The sequence below is a fragment of the Octopus bimaculoides genome, chromosome 21 (assembly GCF_046866305.1).
Source record: "Octopus bimaculoides isolate indiv1 chromosome 21, ASM4686630v1, whole genome shotgun sequence".
Taxonomy (NCBI): Eukaryota; Metazoa; Mollusca; class Cephalopoda; order Octopoda; family Octopodidae; genus Octopus; species Octopus bimaculoides.
Genome location: NC_142948.1, coordinates 15948263 through 15967997, shown reverse-complemented (window position 1 = coordinate 15967997; position 19735 = coordinate 15948263). Strand labels below are relative to the sequence as shown.

Here is a 19735-nt window from a genome sequence, read left to right as displayed (position 1 = left end):
AGACTGAATGTTGCTATAGTAAATGAAAAAAAAATACACAATACAAAATCAAATCACACAAATGGAGGTTCAGAAAGGAGAAAATGAGCAGTTTTGTGAACAATAAATAAATTAAAATAAAAAGATTCCAAACATTCAAACAAGTAATTTCAAAGATAGCAGTAATAACAACAATGGTTACTTTTGCAAAGAGTGAAACACTGTAATCCATTTGTACATTAGTTTTTGCAAAGTGAAACTTCATTCAAAACAAATTTCCCAAGAAGAAATCTCAGCCAAAAGGAGATAAATGCTAAAATCGTTTGTCCTGTATTTTTACAAAAATGAAGACTCAATCAAAACATGGATTGATATTGTCAGATAACAGTCCACTTTACACATTAGTATATGGGTCAAAGAAATATCACAATGAAATGATGTGGACCTGTGGAGTCATTATCATCATCATTTGCAGTCATCATCATCATCATCATCATTTGATGTTCGTTTTCCATGCTGGCATAGGTTGGACGGCTTGACAGGAACTGGCAAGGTCAGGGGCTGCACCAGGTTCCATAGTCTGTTTTGGCTTGATTTCTATAGCTAGATGCCCTTCCTAATGCCAACCACGTTACAACGTGCATTGGGTGCTTTTTATGTGGAACCATCACCAGTGCTTTTTACAAGGCGAACAAAAGTGTGGAGTGGAGTAAAAGCATTTGAAGAGGCCAGGATAACACAAGTAAGTCTCAAAAGAGATCTAAGGAAGAATGTAACGATCAAGAAGGTGAACGACAATGACCTTTTTGTGTGCACAGCCTATGACAGATCATGCCTGTCTTTGGATGGCCTCAAATCTCATCTGTGAATGCATGGAAAACAAACCTCCACCAACTATTCTGGCTATATGTCTGTGCACACCTTTGAATGCAGTGTATGCTAGAAGGTTTGCAACTCCAAGGGAGGCCTCAAAAGACATGTGAAGATCCACAAAGAGCAGAACTTATCTGCAGGTATTGGTGGTCCAAATCAGAGGTGCAATCGATGTGGCTGTCTTTTCAGAACATTGTCTGGTTTAAAAAGCCACATCAGATGCCATGATGGTGCTAAGCTGCAGGTACAGGAGGTGGTCAAACTCAGTATAAGGTGTAGACAACCACCATGTATTTATGTATGTATGCATGTATGTACATACATGCATATATATGTATATATATATATATATAAATATATATATATATATATATATATATATATATATATATATATATATATATATATATATATATATATATATATATATGCATATGTTTATTTATTTATATATATATATATATGCATATGTTTATATATATATATATATATATATATATGTGTGTGTGTGTGTGTGTGTGTGTCTATATATATATATGTTCATATATTTGTTTGTTAAAGTTCATTTATTTCTTTTTAATGCTAATAGAATTAACTTGAAAAATATTTTTATCACAGTGGTCTAGGGTATGTTTGTAGTTCTATTTTTCTCGAGAGCTTTTGTCTATCGTTTTTGGAAATCTTAATAAAACTTTGCTGCTTTTTAGACATTGAGTACCATGTAGAATAAAGCAACTATTTTCAATTCCTACTTATCTTTGTTTTCAATTGTTTCCAAGGCTGCAAAAGGAGTTCATGAGATTTGTGTCATGTGCAGGGAAAGAACTGCGCAGATATGGTGTTTACACTTCAAACTCTCCATGTTCCAGCCAGCCTACTCACTTCCATGTAAATTGATTGAACTACTTCATCCTCAAAAATCTGTGCCAATCCTCTAGGAAATACACTCAGCAAATGAGATGCTCTCATGATACTGTTGTCTATTACCTTCATTTGATGGGTAAGGTCCAAAACTCTTGGTGCATGAGTGCTATATGCTCTGAATGAAAGAGACAAACTCCAGCACTCCTCTTTTACAGCCAGTTTGTCTGTTTGCCACCAGAACACTCATGGATGCAAACAGAGATCTCTTTACCACATTGTCGCCAGTGATGAAAAATGGTGTCTTCACAATCAATATAGAGCAGGGCAAAGAATGCTTTTTAATCTCAAAAATCAAGTGTCACCTTGAGGTAAGTCAGAGATCCATCCATGCAAGACAAGGATTTGTGTTTGATGAGCTTAGAAAGGGTTAATCCACTACAAAATGTTTGAAAACAACCATGTGGTCAATGCTCTAGCTGAGTGAGGCAATCCTTCTGAAATGATTCAACCAGCAACATGGCATGCTTCTTCATCATGAAAACACACACCTCCATACTGCTAATTGCACCACAAGTCTTCTTCAAAAGCTTGATTGGCAAGTTCTACTGCCCCCACCATATTCTTCTAATGAAACACCTTGAGATTATTACCTTTTTTGCTCACTTTCCAACTGTCTGTATGAAATTTCATGCAACAATGCCATAGAGCTAAAAACGTGGCTCGATGAATTCTTTGAGTTGAGACCTGGTGATTTCTAGCATCAAGGCATTGACAAGCCAGTAGAATGTTATCAAAAAAATCATTAATATTGAAGGATATTATATATGGCTGATTTGTTAAAATTATTGATGAAAAATAAAGATTAAAATAAATGGGGGAGAAAAAATGAATGAATTATATAGCTACTACAAATAAAGCAAACTCTGAGAAGACAGAAAAACTGACAGTATTTATATAGGCATTAGCAAAAATATCTCTCAGCTACATAACAAAATGGTGATATCCTTCAAAGTGATGAAGTAAAGTGTAGTATTGTCGCACTAAGTCGGTTCTGGAATACTTTCTGTGTATTCAATTGCATTAAAAATGATTCAATGAAGAAATGTTAAGAAGTGATTACAAATGCATGTGGCTTAGTGCTTAGGGTATTCGACTCGCATTTGTAAGGTTGTGAGTTCAATTCCCAGTGGCGCATTCTATCCTTGAGCAAGACACTTTATTTCACATTGCTCCAATCCACTCAGCTGGCAAAAGTGAGTTGTATCTGTAACTCAATGGGTCAGTCTCATCACATTTTGTATCTTGCTGAATATCCCTAAGAACTACGTTAAGGGTACGTGTGTCTGTGGAGTGCTCAGCCACTTGCATGTTGATTTCATGAGTAAGCTGTTCCATTGATTAGAACATTTCCATAAATTGATGAAGTACCAATTAAGTTAAAGTTTGTCCTTGCCTTCGAAACATGGAGTAGATGGAACAGGGACAACTGACGAAGGGGTATACTCTTTATGTTGCACATCTCTTTTCTCTGTTTGTTTTTTTCGTTGTTCGAAAAAAGTTTGTTTTCTGTTTTCATTTTTATGTTTTCATTTCTCATTGTGTTTAACGTTTTTTTTGATGTCCTGTACCTATATATGCATGTATGTATACATACAGATGTAGGTATGTACATATATGTATGGATATAAGCATATATTTATATACCATTATTATATATATATATATATATATATATATATATATATATATATATATATATAGTTTGCATGAAGTATTGTTTTAAATTATTTGTTTAGTAAAGGCAAAACCAAGTATGTTATAAGAAATCTAACAAGTTGATGGTTTGTTATTTTACCTTTTATTTCTATATTTTGGGTTAAGGATGTTTCTTCAAGAAATCATAGAAGGAGAGTTGTGAGCTGACTTCTCTGATCTATTGCGAATTTGTATGAAGGGTTGTTTTGAGTTGCTATAGTATCCAATCTGCTGCATGCAGTTCAAATCTGTTATTATGCGGGTTGTAGTTGTTAATTAAAATAGCTTCTTTTATTTTCAAACTTCCAATGTGTCTTTCAGTAGCTTCAATAGAAATGTGGAAGTCTTGGGTGTGACTTTTGCATAGGAGTCTTTTGACAGAAGAAGCATTAACATAGAGGTGTTCTATAACCAGTATGTGTACTTGCCCAATCGTATTTCTGCTGTAGAATTCTTTATGTTAGCCAAACATGATTTTATACACCATATAAACATATAGCTTCAACATTGATCAGGCACTGGACAATGTATATATTTATAGTGTTGATTATGACAAAGACGTATTGTCAGTTTATAAACATAATTTATTGCTACATTATTGACAAAGTTTCAAGAAATACAGGCAATCTTATATGAACAACATGTTTTACAGGTGCTGGAATCTTTCAACAGATAATTTATGATTAGGCTGATTTTTCACTTCACTGAAATTACATATGGCTGTGTTGATTCTTCATCCATCTCCAGGTTGGGTATAAAGCTGTGAAAACAGCTATTTGGAGAATCACGCTGGTTTGAGCATGAAGTAGTGAAAACAGCTATTAGTGATAGGAATCCACTTGGGACTAAATTCAATGAAATCTGAATTCACTCTGCTTCCTTGCATCAAAAGCCCCTATATTTAAGGCCTTTATTGAAGGAAAATTCTAGAACTTATCATGTGAACAAAAAGTTCTGATTGGCTGAAACAGGGTCTGCATGGTTTACATGTGGCCAGAAATGGAGTTGAAATCAACTGCCATATATTTATTTATTTATGTGTTTCAGCCAAGTGGCTGCGGTCATGCTGGTGCACCACCGTGAGTGTACAATTTATTTTAATATCATATACAGTGAAGCTCATTGCTAAGTACAATCATCGTATACATGGGTATGTCAGTCTTAGTGTTATCACGACATACATGAGTATAAGAATATTTGTAAAGTCCATATATAGGGGAGGTAACTAATATTTCAAATATGGGTCTCTGATGTGCTCCAGATACACTGTTTAACAGACTCTTCTCAATAGGGAAATACATCTGCCATCTCAACGAGTGTCTTCAATTGCAGATTGGCAGGATACCATTTTCTTGAAAGAAAGAGTAGTTTGATTATTTGCTGTTCACACATAAAAAAGAAAAGTTAACAGCTAGATTCATCCATTATATCAACACATGTGCATTCTTCTTTCATTGATCTGAGTTAGGAAAAATCTTAGAATATAATAATAGAGAAAATAAATGAATCAATATGCTTAGCCAGTGAATAATCCAAGTGTCTCCACTTTCCTATTCTTATCAATATAATAGCTTCTTCTGTGTAAAGCTGCAGGTTTTCTATTAAATTTTATCCTTTTGCATCCATTGAATATAAAAGCTTGGAAATTAGTAGCAAACGTCAGTTTCATCGCTGTTGGAAGCAATAAATACAACATATGTGACTCCATTTTAACACTTGCCTCCCATGTGTAATAGTAGTTACTCCTGTGGAACAGAATGAATATAATGGTTTCAAATCTTGGCACAAGGCCAGCAGTTTTGGGAAAGTTAGGTAAGCTGATTACATTGACCTCAGTGCTAACAGGGAGAGGAACATGATTACAACATATGTCACTTGTTGTCCTTGTTAGAATGGTAACACTTGGACACTGGGTGACAAATTTTTTATTGTTTTTCCGTTTTGGGTCAGTAAGAGTTATTTCCTTCAAACTTTGCTTTTCTGACCTGGACATCAATGTTTTGAAATTGACCTATTTTCCATTAAACTTTGGACAGATTCAGTGCTGAGTTATATTGTTATAGCAAATATTCTGCTCAATACCACAGTTTTGCTTGTCAGTTGCTTGACCTTAACCACTTGAGCATGTCCCTTAGTGGCTGACAATATGTGCATCTCTGATCATGAGGAGTAATGGTGGTGGTGGTGGTGGGGCATCATTACCATGTGTTGAGAGGAATTCTTTGGGTTTGAATAAGTGTAACAAAAAGAAAGTTTGGAAGAAATATTAACCATTTTTCATACTTTCTAGGAGTAAGCAAAAAGGAAATAACAGTTGCTACCCAAAGACAAAAATTGCGTTACAGAGTGTAATTAACCCTTTAGCATTTAATCTGGCCATACCTGGCCCAAATATTTTATCTGTTTGCCAAATATTTTATCCAACCTCTTACACCTATCTTACAATACCATTCTAAAAATAAATCATTACATCAATGAAACCGCAAAGCTATGAGATAATGTGTGATTAATTCAAAACAATGAAAGAAAATAAGCAATATATTTGACAATGAAATTTGAATACTAAAGGGCAAAACAAATTGAAAATCTTAAAAGTTTCAATGAGTAAATTTGAGTTTTGAATTAGAAAACTTTTGAATATTCCTTTAATCTCAAGAGTAGATTTCAGTGTGTTATCCAAACAGAAAAATCAACACACCATTTGATATTTGATTACTTCAGATAGGAAAAGACATATAAAAGTCCATATCCAGTCATGATAAAAGGATTAAAGTGCAGATTTCTCTCTCTTTTTCTTTTTTTCTTTTTTTTATTATAGAAGCAACTGATTGCATATGCATGTGTGTGTGTGTGTGTGGAGGGAAGTACATGACTTAGTGGTTAGGATGTTAAACTCATAACTGTAAGATTGTGATATATATATATATGTACAGGGTGCAAGGTGTATTTGGAGGCACTTAATTATCAGGATATTTCTACAAGCAAATTAGAAGGTTTTATTCTTTTCAGATATCCCATGTTACAGCAAAAAAATGAAGAGATATGGGCTCATTGCTGCTCTATGTATTGAGTACAATGGTTTAGAAATTGTCAGCATGCTAACATTGCAAGATTTTTTGTACACAATATTTCTATGGGATAGGAAACTTCTGGTTGGACTGTTTCAACTGTACCAAAGAGAAAAACCATTCTAAATGTTTGAAAGTCATAAGGAGACTGCATTGCATCCAATGAGTTCAAAACGTTATTGATGATAACATTGAATAATCAATGAGCACCATTGTCAAAGAACGTCAGATGGAAGTGGACTCACAGAAATGTGCATAAGGACATTTGGTGAAAGTTGTATAAGAATAGGCCAACTCTTGTCTACAAAAATACTAGAAAACTGCTTGATCTGTTCCAAGCAATTACTTAACAAGGTTAAAAACCGCAAGAACATGACTTATTTTTGTTCTTCTCTGATGAAGACCACTTCAAACAAGACCAAATATTTAACAGGAAAATGACAGATGGTTATGTGCAAATATTTTTGTGATGCACACAAAGTTTCCAAAAACTATGATGGTTTTAGGAGTGGTGAATAATGAAGGCTATGCAATACCACCTCATCTTTCCACAGAGTCTTAGAATTAATCCTGTTGGCTACATTGTGGCACTGGAGAATGCTAATCCGTGTACGAATGAAGTGCCTGCCTGGCTCTCTATTGGTCATGATGACAAGTATTCCAGTTGATCCAATCGATGGAACAGCCTGCTCTTGAAATTAACATGCAAGTGACTGAGCATTCCACAGACACATTTACCTCAGGGAGATTCAGCATGACATAGAGTGTGACAGTGTTCACCCTTTTAAAATACAAGTACAACTCACTTTTACCAGCTGAGTTGAGTGGAGCAAGGTGAAATAAAGTGTCTTGCACAAAGACACAACACACCGCCAAGAATTGAACTCATGACCTTATGATCATGAGCCAAATGCCCTAAGCACTAAGCCACATGCCTTCACTAACAGATGACATGTTCAATGGAAGGTAATATATGTTTCAACAAGACTCAACACCTTCTTGCAAAGCCTTTGTATACCAAGAATGGATGTCAGTCACCCGTTACTTTCATGTGAACCCCAAACTTATCAACTTGAAAGTTGCCAGATTTAAATCCTGTGGGCGACTATGTCTGGAGTATTGTTAAAAGAGAAACCAATCAACATCGTCATGATGTCACAGCTTCACTGAAGACTACTGTTGTCTCTGTGATGTCTGAAAGGATTAAAGACCATTTAGTGCAGGCAAGAAGACCTGCATTAAAGCAGTTTATTGATGCTGAAGGCAGATTCATGGGGCGGGGTCGGATCTCATAAGAATGACTTGTGAGAACAGCCACACAAATATTTTTATTAAAACCATTTGCTCTTTACTTGATATCCGATTTTTTTTTATTAAATTACCAAATAAGTCCTCAAATACCTCTTGCAACCAGTGTGTGTGTGTGTTTGAGAGTATGTATGTGTATACATGTGTGTGTATATATATTTATGTATGTGTTATATATATATATATATATATATATATATATATTTATATTCATTTACATATATATACACACACACACACATGCATATACATATATATGTGTATGTGTATATATATGTATATATTTATATACATAACAAAGCAGCTCTTATTTTATTTCAGCTACTTTGCTTCATAATTTAATATGTAATTATATTAACTATTATTAATAATTATGCTGATAATTATGTTAATAATTATGTGGTTGTGAATATTCGTGATTATTATTGAAACTGTTTTAAAAAAGATTGAGTCATTGAAATATTAATGATGTTGTTCATATTATATTACTTTAAAAAATTATTTACTCTTAGCATCGTTATAGCTAATTATAAACTTTATACCTTATGATATGTGCTATTGTTATTACATTAATAAAAAGTTGAGCTTAATAAAATCTGTGGATATTTCTCACATTCATAAGCATCTATGCTGTATACTTAAATATATATACATGCATAAATGTATATAATCACACACACATATAAATACATACACAGACATGCGTACACACGCACACTGGCAGAGACACATACAAATATATCGTCACTATTATGTTAAACTGCCGTATGTCCAAATTTGGCCAAATGCCCTTTTTAAATATATATTTTTGCTTGCAATAGCCGGTTCTATTGGTCAAACAATCATATCACCAGCTGCTTTAGATGCCAAGATATCAAAAATTGTCAAAGTGTAGTACAATGCTTTTGCTATGGAGTAATAAAGCCATTTTTTCGTTTTCTGAAAAAGCAACGTTTTGGATTCTCAACACTTTTGCATAACAGCAATGATATATACTTTCATAAATATATATGTGTGTGTGCATGAGTGTATTCATACATACATATATATTCATATGCATGTGTAGCTATGTGGTAAGAAGCTTGTTTCTCAACCACATGGTTCCAGGTTCAGTCCCACTGAGTGGCACCTTGGGAAGCATCTTCTACTATAGCTTTGGGCTGAACAAAGCCTTGTGAGTGGATTTGGTAGATGGAAACTGAAAGAAGCTTGTTGTGTTTATATGTATATATATGTGTGTGTGTGTGTGTGTATATATTTGTCTGTGCGTCTTTGAGTCTGTTTGTTTCCCCATCACCACTTGACAACTGGTGTTGTGTGATTACATCCCTGTAACTTAGCAGTTTGGCAAAAGAGGCTGACAGATTAAGTACTAGGCTTCAAAGATAATTCATGGAGTCAATTTGTTTGGCTAGAACCCTACAAGGTGGTGCTCCAGCATGGCCGCAGTCAAATAACTGAAACAAATAAAAGAATATATATATATATATATCACTTGCTATGCAAGTGCATCTCCCTATATATATATATAGAGAGAGAGAGAGACAGAGAGAGGGAGAGGGGGGAGAGAGAGAGTATTATTTGGAATGCAATAGATATTTATATATATATATATATATATATATATATATATATATATCAAAATTAACAGAATGATATAAAAATCCAAGGCTGTGAAAGATTTCAGAAAATTTATAAGTAGAAGGTCTTATAGCTGTCTCTAGGATATTTTATATATCCCTTCATTAGAGACGGTGCGAGAAAATGGTTAAGCAATAGTTATTCTAGAGAAGATATGAAATAGAGAGTGAAGTGAAGGAATGAAAACAGACATGAGATATGCAGGATATTGTATCTGCAGTTCCATTATTTAGGCAGAATGGTACACACACACACACACACACACACACACACACGCACACACACACACACACACACACACACACACACACACACACATATTTGTGTGTATGTATGTCTTTTTAAATCTTTATGGTAACGTTAGGGGTATGCAAATAAACTTCCTATTTCATTATGCCGGTTACTGTCTAATGATACTCACAAGTGAATCACTTTTCCGGGGGTTGCATCATGGTTATTCTGATATAATAGAGGATGAATATAATAATAATGATAATAATAATAATTGTTTATCCTTTCTTGCCATAAACATCCTTCTGTGATTCATCCACTAATGCAGTGTTGCCTGATGAAAGGAATCAATGATGATTATCAACTGGATGCCCACAGATGCCATGGATTATACTGTAATCATCTGAAAGATATGGACTCTGTTGGTACAGTCATGTGATTTGTGGAAATGCGTGTAGTGATGTACTAAATGTGTATAAATTCTATCCTAGAATTATCTTTATTATATAGGCATAAGAGTGGCTGCGTGGTAAGTAGCTTGCTTACCAACCACATGGTTCTGGGTTCAGTCTCACTGCGTGGCACCTTGGGCAAGTGTCTTCTACTATAGCCTCGGGCCAACCAAAGCCTTGTGAATGGATTTGGTAGACGGAAACTGAAAGAAGCCCGTCGTATATATGTGTATATATAATTATATATATATGTATGTGTGTGTATATGTTTGTGTGTCTGTGTTTGTCCCCCCAACATCGCTTGACAACCGATGCTGGTGTGTTTACGTCCCCGTAACTTAGCGGTTCAGCATAAGAGACCGATAGAATAAGTACTAGGCTTCCAAAGAATAAGTCCTGGGGGTTGATTTGCTCGACTAAAGGCAGTGCTCCAGCATGGCCACAGTCAAATGAGTAAGAGAGTAAAAGAGTATATAATTATATAAAGAACTTACATATAGATATATATAAGCATACACATTCTCATCAAAACATCTCCCAAGGCCAAATATAACAAGCTGCATATAATTGGGTACAGACAAGAAAAATACCTTCAGAGAGGTCAGCTGTCTTGCTCTTATGAATATTTCTCTAAAAACCAAAGAGAAAGAGGATAATTATGGACAACTATTTCAAAAACTTCAGCTACTTAACACAGATTACTAAATTCACATTTATACAAATAATAATTAATGCATGTGGTTTTTCTGAGTAAATGCCTGAATGACAATTTGGATAAGCTAGGGTTCTCAGAAGTAGCTAATTCACCCATTACAAATAAAATCTGTAAGCAGAACAGTAAAAATATGCAAGACTTTTCTTAAGTTCAACATATGTGATTGTTTATGCTATCTACATTTTAGTGTAGGAGCTTTGTATTTCTGTTAGAATTCAGCTCCTTCCTTTCAAGAAGATTGCAAGTAAATAAAAATAGATGAGATTATGCAAGCATGGTTGCATACATACATATATACATACATACATATATACATACATACATACATACATTTTAGTGCTATTTCTTGGATGTTCATGCTCAAACCATGTATTGCAACTTGTTAACCTCATAGCTGTGTCCACGTGTATATTGATATTAATGTTAAGAAAAGAGAAGCCAAAATTACTAACAGTCAAAGCACATTGTATGAAGTGATCTTTCTAATTCATATTAAAGCTTTCAAAATGAAGTTCCATTATTTATCTTTATCCATTACTGGAGCACAGAACTAGATACAAATCTAGTGGTGGAAGTATGTGATTCCTCATCACCAAGAAATGTATGCTATTGTTATTGGAAGAATGGATGCTGTTTCAGGCAGAAAATCTTTCTGCTACCAATAACCATTGCAGCAGAATGTGAGAATAAATATCAAGTTTTGCCAAAAGCTTGGTAATACTCAAGCTCAAACCATCAGTGATGATGCCATGAACAAAACTCAGATGAAGGAGTGGCACAACCTCTTCAAAAACAGGCCTCACCTCAGTGGAGAGCAAGGTATACTTGGGCAAGCCATCCACAAGCCGAAATGAGGATCTAATTGAAAAGGTTTGGTGAATAATCATGGAGGACCATTATGTAACAATCTAGGAATTTACCCATGAAGTGGGAATAAGCACAGGACCAGTGCATTCCATTTTAACAGAAGAATTTTTAATGTGGAAAGTATTGGTAAAATCTGTCTCCAAGGTGCTGGTGGAGTAGCAGAAGCAACATGGAAATTGCTCAGGGCATGCTGGACTGTGTAAACCACAATCCAAGCTTCATGAAGACCACCACCCTTGGTGATGAGACATGTGTTTATGGTCTCTGCTAAATGCGTTCAGTCATCTTGCATGAAAACAAAAATCTGACAAGCATGCATTACACATCTGTACTTTAGGAGTAATATCACAGGATGGAAGTGACTTACCAGAACAATTGTCTTCATGCATGTGCAGGAAGGGTGGTGTCACCTCCCAGCCAAATGGTTTTGCCAATGCTGCTTTAGTTTTGGAGAGGAAAAATAAAATCAGATAATTTCTTTAAATGCATGTCGTATATACATGAATATCTACCTACCTACATACCAACCTGCCTGTCTCTCTGTCTATGGATGATAGGTGTTGTACCGCTTCACCTTTGGCCAAAGAAGTGTCCTGACATAAATCGAGTTGTGTTTCTTATGTTGAAACCTTTGTGAGTGAGGGGAAAGAGTTTTGGAATAAAATTCTTTTTTCTGACAAGACCGAAATCAACTTGTTTGAGTCAGATGGTATTAAATGAGTATGGGGACGACCAGGTGAAGAAAATAGCAACAAATGTATTGTGTCTACTGTGTTATGCTTTGGGAATGCATGAGTGTGACTGGTGCGGGAGGACTCAGATTTATTCCTTTCTACTCTAAGCACAAGGCCCAAAATTTTGGGGGTGGGGGGGCCAGTCGATTAGATCGACCCAGTACGCAATTGGTACTTAATTTATCGACCCTGAAATGATGAAAGGCAAAGTTGTCCTCGGTGGAATTTGAACTCAGAACATGAAGACAGACGAAATAGTGCTAAGCACTTCACCCAGCATGTTAATGTTTCTGCCAGCTCGCCACCTTTGGAACCAGTAGTGATGATTCTCACAGTGGAATTTACACTCAGTTGGGTGATTCAAGCAGTGATGCCACCCCAACTCACTTCTATCGGAAGAAGAAATCCAGTAGTGAAGTTAAAGAAACTAAAGATGATGGCAATGTTAATAGTTCTTCAGTAGATACCTTGAACTGCTCAAGTGAAGTTGGGGCCAAAACCCAACCTGCAGGGGAATCATTTCTGAGTACTTTAAAATCTAAAGGGTTTTCAATTTGCAGTATTTTATAGTCACCATCCCATTTATTCTTTTCTACGCTCAATGCAGAGAAATAACGGCTCAACCTGGAAAGACTCTCTGGTCTCGTGAGTCAGACACCCTGTCAAGTAACTCCTAAGATAACAGATAACTGATTTAAAAATAGACGAGCCTGCAAGGCAGCCTCTATGTGGTCACTGTGCCTGCTGGAAATATCAGTTAAATCTCTTTCAATCTATAATATACTTTGTTTAAAAATACAAGGGTATTTGGATAATGTAGTTTTAGATACTCAATGTAAAAGGCAGGATGGTCATAGCTAGCAGGGATTCTTATTTATGGCAGTTCTGGAGTTATCTCTTTAACATTCAGCTTACTCAGTTAAATGTAATCCTTATTTATTCATGTTTCTTAGAATTTATCATGCATTATCTCATAGCTTTGAGATTTTGTTGATGTGATTGTTTAGTTTTAGATTGATATTGTAGGGTAGGTGTGAAAGGCTAGGTCTGGTCAGTTTGAATTTGAAACTGGCAGAATATTTGAACTGCATATCGTTGGTTTAAATGCTAATGGGTTAAACAACAGCTGCAACCACAACAACGGCAGCAAGAACAACTAGGAAAAGAGCCAGAGAATATAACTAAATTGCACAGAGTTAAATATAGCGAAGAACACAGTGAAATACATAGTTTTTGTCTCTATTATACATGACAAATTTATAACATATTGATGAGAAACCATTCATATTAAGTTTAGATAAATCTCATATCGCATTCATAAATAGTGAATATTTCCTTTCTGTTTGAGTGTCAAACCGTATGTCGTCTGTCTGTGTGTCTGTGTTTGAGTTGCTGGTGAGTCCTTTTAATGTGTTGTCTCTCTAAATAAGAGAGTTTTATTTACTTTTATCAAATATTTGTTTGCCTTTCATTGTTTGTTTTGTGTGTAATGATTATTGATATATCGATAATTGATATATTCACAGTTGAACAACAAAAACACGACTGGTGGGGATAAGTTGTTTAACATCTTCATGAGTCAACATTCTGTGGCAGCCACCTTGTTAAACAAGTTTCTTTGCTTTTCTTCCTTCCCTCCCCCTCTTATGTCGAACACATACCCTTTCGATATCTATTCCTCTCTTTATCTCTTTCTTTCTCTGTCTCTTTTTCTGTCTATTTATTTATCTATCAATCTATCTATCTATCTATCTGTCTCTTTCACTCTCGCTCTCTCTTCTCTCACTCCCTATTTCTCTCTCTATATATGTGTCTATCTATCTGTCTCTTTCTGGTTGTCTCTCCTACTCTTTCACTCTCGCTTCTCCTCTCTCTCCTGCTCTCTCTCTATTATCTATCTTTTTCCATTTGTCTTTCCAGCTTCTTCACTCTGACCCCTCTCTCTCTCTGTCTGTCTATTTGTCTCTTTCTGCTTATCTCTTCTACGCTCTCACTCTCACCCCTCCCTCTCGCTCCTTCCCTCTCTCTCCTTCCCTCTCTCTATCTAGCTATTTATTTAGCTTTATTTCTCTTTCACTCTTCTTGCTATAGCTATATCTTTTACTTTCTCTCTATACCAATCTCTTTCTCTCTCTCCCTTTTTCTCTCCCCCTCCCTCCCTCACTCTCTCTCTCAATAATTTCTCTTATGATGAAATTGTGAGACATTATTAAAACTCTATAAAAAGATATTCTTTCCATTTTAAATGAAAATAAATAAAACTAATAAAAAATTAATTTAATTCCTAAAAAAAAGTGTTTTTTTTGTGTTTTTGTTGTTTCCAGAAGTTTCTCTCTCTTAACTTTCAATGAAATATGCTGCAAACATTAAATCACGTCTCCAAAATATTAGATATATTTGAAAGGTTGAGCAGAAATGTTGGCAAAGTGATTATTTACTGTCATATAGACATGTTTAATTTATTTGTAATAATTACGTCTTCTACATACTTATTCTAAGACAAAGAATGTAGCTACAATTGAGCACTTTTTTCTCCAGTGGTATTATTATTATTATTATTATTATTATTATTATTATTATTATTAAACTCTGCTGAGGTCGACTTTGCCTTTCATCCTTTCGGGGTTGATAAACTAAGTACCAGTTGCATACTGGAGTCGATCTAATCGACTGGCCCCCCTCCCACCAAATTTCAGGCCTTGTGCCTATAATAGAAAGGATTATTATTATTATTATTGGAAAAGTGGTGAGCTGGCAGAACTTAGCATGCTGGGCAAAATGCTTAGTGGCATATTGTCTGTCTTTATGTTCTGAGTTCAAATTCTTCCCAGGCCGATTTTACTTTTCATCCTTTCGGGGTCAATAAATTAAGTATCAGTGAAACACTGGGATTGATGTAATCGTCTGTAGAAAGGATTTGTAGTGACTCCTAGTGGCTACGATGGGAAGCAAAATGGAAAAGGGCTATAACGAGAGTTATTTCCCTTGAGCTTCTAGAAGTTTTGAGACCTTTCCGGAAGCTTCCAGTTTACGTGGAAGTTGGGGACTACCGGTCCATCCCTTATACAAAGGAAAGAAATTCTAAAATGGATAACCCTGATATCACTATAGATTATTATTATTATTGAAGACATCACACAGTACCCAATATTGTGATGTAGACTGAAGATAGAGTGTATACTGGGAATTTATGCTGCCTGTCAAGCCTCAGAAAGACAGTACTTTACACAGTATGTATACAGTTCCAAATAAAACCAGCTTTTGCACTATACTAACATTGTTGGGTATTAGTAACGTATCCAGATGTTTCTTCATGTTAGGTGGTATTGAGCCCAATGCTCCAATGACAACAAAGACAAATTTTATGTTGGACTTTCGCAGCTGCCTAATCTTGGTGATTTCTCAATTTTCAGGTTTCCATATTTATCAACCCTTTATCTTTCTTTCATGATATGTTGATCTCCTGGCACTGCCATGTTGATTATTAGACATTCTTGCTTGTTCCTCCTGAAGGCTCCTATATCTAGTCTTTGGTGTTCTAACACCTTGTTTTTCTGGAAGTCTCACAAGGTCTCTTTCTGCACATTATAAGCTATGATATTTGGTTGTTAATTATCATGGGACACATCCAGTTCCCTATCTCAAAATCCTAGCTGGTCCCAGCAGTGCAGTTTTTTGCACTTCCTCTGCTCACATGTCAATTCCGATTTCTCTGACATTTTTCTCGAACTTGGCTGTTAGTGCTCCGAGTACCCCTACAACTACTGGGATGAAAGACACTCTCCTCATAGCTCACATTCTTGCAATTTCGTTTTTTAGTAGTCTGTACTTTTACATCTTTTCTAGTTCTTTGTCACTTATGCATGCATCTCCAGGTATTGCAATATCCATAACATTGATTTCCTTTTTTTCCTTTTATCTCTTTTACTTGTTTCAGTCATTTGACTGCAGCCATGCTGGAGCACCGCCTTTAGTCGAGCAAATCAACCCCAGGACTTATTCTTTGGAAGCCTAGTACTTATTCTATCATTCTCTTTTGCTGAACTGTTAAGTTACGGGGATGTAAACACACCACCATTGGTTGTCAAGCGATGTTGGAGAGACAAACATACACACACAAACATACACACACACACACAAACACACACACACACACACACACACACACATACACATATATATATACATATATATATACGGCGGGCTTCTTTCAGTTTCCGACTACCAAATCCACTCACAAGGCTTTGGTCGGCCTGAGGCTATAGTAGAAGACACTTGCCCAAGCTGCCACATAGTGGAAATCAACTCGGAACCATGGTGTTGGTAAGCAAGCTACTTACCACACAGCCACTCCTGCGCCTATACAGTATATTTCCACAATACCCCTTAGGTAATCCCAATAACCTTTTAAATCTACATTTTAACTCTCAATCCCTGTTTAATTTCTCAATCATACTCGAATATTACAACCATCTAATTATATTTGTGTGTATATGTGTGCATGCATATGTGCGTGTATTTGTATGTGTGTGTATGCATGTATGTATGTATGTGTGCATATGTGAATGTGTGAATGTATGCAAGCTATGTATACCTACGTATACAGGGACGAGAATACATACAGATACACGTATATATGGGTGTGCATGTGTACATATACACATGAGTACGAGTTTTATATGTAGGTCGCTCCAATGCCGCCGAACTGGTTCCCGTGCAGGTGGCTTGTAAAAAATACCTTTTTGAGCATGGCCGTTGCCAGTACCGTGTGCCAGTGTCACCTAAAAGCACCCACTACACTCTCGGAGTGGTTGGTGTTAGGAAGGGCATCCAGCTGTAGAAACTCTGCCAGATCAGATTGGAGCCTGATGCAGCCTTCTGGCTTGCTAGTCCTCAGTCAAATCGTCCAACCCATGCTAGAATGGAAAGTGGACATTAAACGATGATGATGATGATGATCTGTATAAATATATATGCACATGTCTAATATATACATATGTATACATCTTCGCATATATATTTTCTTCTTCTACTAAGCACTGACCTGTCCAACCACCTAATCTATATTCCTAAATTCTTCATTCCATACTACTACCCCTCTCTCTGCTTCATCACTTAGACTGTATCACCTTTCAAGTGTTGGGCCTCACGGAGGCAATGACATATGACCGAGACAGTTGGCATTATGCCATGCTTGAGCAGAAAACTCATCAAACCAAGTAAAATCACAGTCATGGCAGATGCCGGTGTCACACAAATGGCACGCCTGCCAGTGGCATGTAAAAGCACCCATTACACTTTTTAGATTGGTTGGCATTAGGAAGGGCATCTAGCTGTAGAAACCATGCCAAATCAGACTGGAGTCCGGTGTGGCCTTCCAGCTTGCCAACCCTGGTCAAATTGTGAAACCCATGCCAACTTCGACATTTGACGTTAAATGAGGATGATGATGATGATGATGATGATGATTGGAGTAAATTTAGCTTACAACTGTTTCCAGTAATCATTATAGGGATGTTATGGATAGGTTTGCTGAATTGGTCTATTGATCAGTTGAGAAAAGTTGAATGACCTTAAAGTAGGATTAATTTGTTTTAGGCTGTTCAATTTTTCTCACTTGATCAATACCTTAATTGAGTAAACCTATCAGCGATGTACCTATAATGACTACTAGAAACAGCTGTAAGCCAAATTTACTCTAATGAAGAAAAAATATGTAAGGATCATTATTTATGTCTTGTCTTATATATATATATTGTGACTCAGTTGTGTAATTATATTAGGTGAAGTATTTATAGAATTTCATTTTATGAGAAAAGTTTAGAATTACATTTTGCGGCTCTTGAGTTTAATTATATTCTGAGACAGAATTATGGAATTGTATTGCATGAGGCTCTTGGGGAATCTCTCTTCATTGTGCAATTAAATGTGTGATGCTGTTTCATAATTACATCTGAGGCACAATTACTGAGATGCATCTTGTGATGTAATTATATAAATGCATCTTGTAATAATACAGTTGTTAGATTACATTATATGATGCTGGCTGTAGTAAGTTAAATCTTGCAACATAATTATAGAATTAGATTTCTCACCCTAGCGGTTGAGGGAACCTGTGGAAGAGGTAGACCCAGGAAGACCTGGGATGAAGTAGTGAAGCACGACCTTCAAACATTAGGCCTCACTGAGGCAATGTCTAGTGACTGAAACCTTTGGAAATATGCTGTGCCTGAGAAGACCCGCCAAGCCAAGTGAGACCATAACCCGTGGCCTATGCCAGTGGTGTAACCAGCCCACTTATGCGTACCTTTCCTTCATTGGACACTAAACTCTGCTTGCAAAGATCTGTTGCGAAGAATCTTGCTTTGTAACCTTGCAGTTTTATGTTTGATTCCTTTGTGTAGCATTTTGGGCAGGTGTCTTCTATTGCCTCGGGTGAGCCATTGCTTTCTGAACCAGGTACATGGAAACTGTATGGAAGTTGTATGTGTGCATGTATATATATATCTTCAATATTATTTTTAAAAATACATATTTATTATGGACATCAGGTAATGCATGCACAATGAGATACAGTAACCTCATTTATATTGTCCTTAGCTGGAGTGAAGTGTTCATGACTAGACTACAGTTTATATGCATGCATGAACATAAGTAACCTGTCATTTGAATTTCTACTTGGCAAACCTTTCATGTTTGAATATCTCTACAACTTCATTTGCTGTTAGTGTGTCCTATAAGCCATTCAAAAATTTTCATAGTTTTTTTTCTTGCACATTTATTATTGTTAATAGTATGTATTTTCTCCCTGCTTCTTTAATACAAATGATTTTTTTTTTACACCTGTTTCAGTTGCTGAGAACGTTTTGTATTGAAATATTTTCTGTAGTAGGATTCACTCTTATTGATACAGCTTACATTTCGCTATCTTTTTATCAATTTATATTCTTCATTTAGACATCATAATTTTTTTATATTAATTTCAGATTTTGGTACAAGGCCAGCAATTTCAGTTAAAGGGGTAAGTCACTTACATTGACCCCGGCATTCAACTGGTACTTATTTTATTGAATGTGAAAGGATAAATGGCAAAGTTGACTTTGGCAGCATCTGAACTCAGAATGTAAAGATGGCATGCTGACAATTCTGCTAATCTTATTATTTTTTTAATATCAAATGCACATTTTGTCGACAACTACTTTGCCATATTTCATCCTATAGTTGTCCTCTTTAAACTTTACATTTTCA

At 35.8% G+C, this 19735-nt stretch overlaps 1 long non-coding RNA gene across 1 annotated transcript in view; it reads left to right on the top strand.

Annotated features, from left to right (window-relative positions):
- The window catches only part of LOC149131497 (uncharacterized), a 206924-nt gene that overhangs the window by 129536 nt on the left and 57653 nt on the right, over positions 1-19735 (top strand). Inside the window, exon 4 of the long non-coding RNA XR_016237847.1 lies at positions 19474-19508. This is a non-coding gene — a long non-coding RNA (uncharacterized LOC149131497). The remainder of the gene's footprint in view (positions 1-19473; positions 19509-19735) is intronic.